At 42.5% G+C, this 2,922-nt stretch overlaps 1 non-coding gene across 1 annotated transcript; it reads right to left on the bottom strand.

Moving 5' to 3' along the window:
* Window positions 1-230: 230 nt before the first annotated feature.
* LOC148544689 (small nucleolar RNA R71) lies at window positions 231-338 on the bottom strand. The gene has a single exon (XR_015900868.1). It is a non-coding gene; the product is annotated as a small nucleolar RNA R71 (small nucleolar RNA).
* Window positions 339-2,922: the final 2,584 nt, after the last annotated feature.

The following is a 2,922-nucleotide window of genomic DNA, read 5'->3' as shown; positions in this document are numbered from 1 at the left end:
GACTTCCATCTGAAGATCCTTTTCAGTTCTTAACTGAATTCTTGCAGATCTGTGATACTGTTAAGACTAATGGCGTAGATCCTGAAGTCTACAGGCTCATGCTTTTCCCTTTTGCTGTAAGAGACAGAGCTAGATTATGATTGGACTCTCAACCTAAGGATAGCCTGAACTCTTGGGATAAGCTGGTCACGGCTTTCTTAGCCAAGTTCTTTCCTCCTTAAAAGCTGAGTAAGCTTAGAGTGGATGTTCAGACCTTCAGACAGAAAGAAGGTGAATCCCTCTATGAAGCTTGGGAGAGATACAAGCAACTGACCAAAAAGTGTCCTTCTGACATGCTTTCAGAATGGACTATCCTGGATATATTCTATGATATTTTTGAATTAGCTAAGATGTCATTGGATACTTCTGCAGGTTGATCCATTCACCTAAAGAAAACGCCTGCAGAAGCTCAAGAACTTATTGACATGGTTGCTAATAACCTGTTCATGTACACTTCTGAGAGGAATCCTGTGAGTAATGGGATGCCTCAGAATAAAATATTGACTCAGCAAGTCAATATGATTTCTCAGAGTCTGAATGGAATGCAAGCTGCATCCAACAATACTCAAGAGGCATCTGCTGAAGAAGAAGCTTATGATCCTGAAAACCCTGCAATAGCAGAGGTGAATTACATGGGTGAACCATATGGAAACACCTATAATCCCTCATAGAGAAATCACCCAAATCTCTCATGTAAGGATGAACAAAAGCCTCAACAAGGCTTTAATAATGGTGGAAGAAACAGGTTTAGCTATAGCAAGCCTTTTCCATCATCCACTCAGCAACAGACAGAGAACTCTGAACAAAATACCTCTAATTTAGCAAACTTAGTCTATGATCTATCTAAAGCCACTGTGAGTTTCATGAATGAAACAAGGTCCTCCATTAGAAATTTGGAAACACAAGTGGGCCAGCTGAGTAAAAGGATCACTGAAATCCCTCCTAGTACTCTCCCAAGCAATACAGAAGAAAACCCAAAAGGAGAGTGCTAGGCCATTGATATAACCATCATGGCCGAATCCAAGGAGGAAGGGGAGGACATGAATCCCAGTGAGGAAGACCTCCTGGGACGTCCAGTGATCAATAAGGAGTTTCCCTATGAGGAACCAAAGGACTCTGGGGCTCATCTAGAGACCATAGAGATTCCATTGAACATCCTTACGCCCTTCATGAGCTCTGATGAGTATTCTTCTTCTGAAGAGAATGAGGATGTTACTGAAGAGCAAGTTGCCAAGTTCCTTGGTGCAATCATGAAGCTGAATGCCAATTTATTTGGTAATGAGACTTGGGAAGATGAACCTCCCTTGCTCATCAATGAACTGAGTGATCTGGATCAACTGACATTTCCTCAGAAGAAATAGGACCTTGAAAAGTTCTTAATACCTTGTACCATAGGCCCCATGACCTTTGAGAAGGCTCTTTGTGACCTTGGGTCAGGAATAAACCTCATGCCACTCTCTGTAATGGAGAAACTGGGAATCTTTGAGGTGCAAGCTGCTAGAATCTCATTAGAGATGGCAGACAATTCTAGAAAACAGGCTTATGGACAAGTAGAGGACATGTTAGTAAAGGTTGAAGGCCTTTACATCCCTGCTGATTTCATAATCCTAGATACTGGGAAGGATGAGGATGAATCCATCATCCTTGGAAGACCTTTCCTAGTCACAGCAAGAGCTGTGATAGATGTTAACAGAGGTGAATTAGTCCTTCAATTGAATGGGGACTCCCTTGTGTTTACAACTCAAGGTTACCCTTCTGTAAACATAGAAAAGAGGCACAGTAAGCTTCTCCCACTGCAGAATCAACTAGAGCCCCCACAGTCAAACTCTAAGTTTGGTGTTGGGAGGCCACAACCAAACTCTAAGTTTGGTGTTCAACTCCCATATCCAAACTCTAAGTTTGGTGTTGGAAAGTCTCAACAATGCTCTGAACATCTGTGAGGCTCTATGAGAGCCCACTGTCAAGCTATTGACATTAAAGAAGCGCTTGTTGGGAGGCAACCCAATTTTTATTTATCTAATTTTACTTTTATTTTTATTGTTATTTCATGTTTTATTAGATTCATGATCATGTGGAGTCACAAAATAAATTAAAAAATTAAAAACGGAATCAAAAACAACAGAAGAAAAATCACACCCTGGAGGAGGATCTTACTGGCGTTTAAACGCCAGTAAGGAGCAGCTAGCTGGCGTTCAACGCCAGAGCAGAGCATGAATCTGGCGTTGAACGCCCAAAACAAGCAGCATCCTGGCGTTCAGACGCCAGAAATGCACACTGAGGAAAGCTGGCGCTGAACGCCATAAACAAGCATAGAACTGGCGTTCAACGCCAGAAACATGCTGCGTCTGGGAGCTGAACGCCCAGAACAAGCATCAATTCAGCGTTTAAACGCCAGAATTGCATGCAAAGGCATTTTACATGCCTAATTGGTGCAGGGATGTAAATCCTTGACACGTCAGGATCTGTGAACCTCACAGGATCATCTCAGGATCTGTGGACCCCACAGGATCCCCACCTTACCTCCTCATAATCCTATATCACCCTCTCTCTTTCCATTCACAGTCATCGCTTCTGTTTTCCATTCACCACTCACATCCATTACTCCCCTAAAACCATCATACAACCCACCTACACCCACCCACACAAATTCAAAACATCAACTCACCTTCATCTCTTCTTCTTCTTCTTCTATTCTTTCTTCTTTTGCTCGAGGGCAAGCAACATTCTAAGTTTGGTGTGGTAAAAGCATAAGCTTTTTGTTTTTTCATTACCATTGATGGCACCTAAGACCGGAGAAACCTCTAGAAAAGGGAAAGGGAAGACAAAAGCTTTCACCTCCGAGTCATGGGAGATGGAGAGATTCATCTCAAGGGTCTATAGCTC

The sequence above is a fragment of the Arachis ipaensis genome, chromosome B9, assembly GCF_059453495.1.
Source record: "Arachis ipaensis isolate K30076 ecotype BB chromosome B9, ASM5945349v1, whole genome shotgun sequence".
Taxonomy (NCBI): Eukaryota; Viridiplantae; Streptophyta; class Magnoliopsida; order Fabales; family Fabaceae; genus Arachis; species Arachis ipaensis.
Note: the sequence above shows the minus strand (reverse complement) of the source record. Positions and strands in the feature narration are given on the sequence as shown.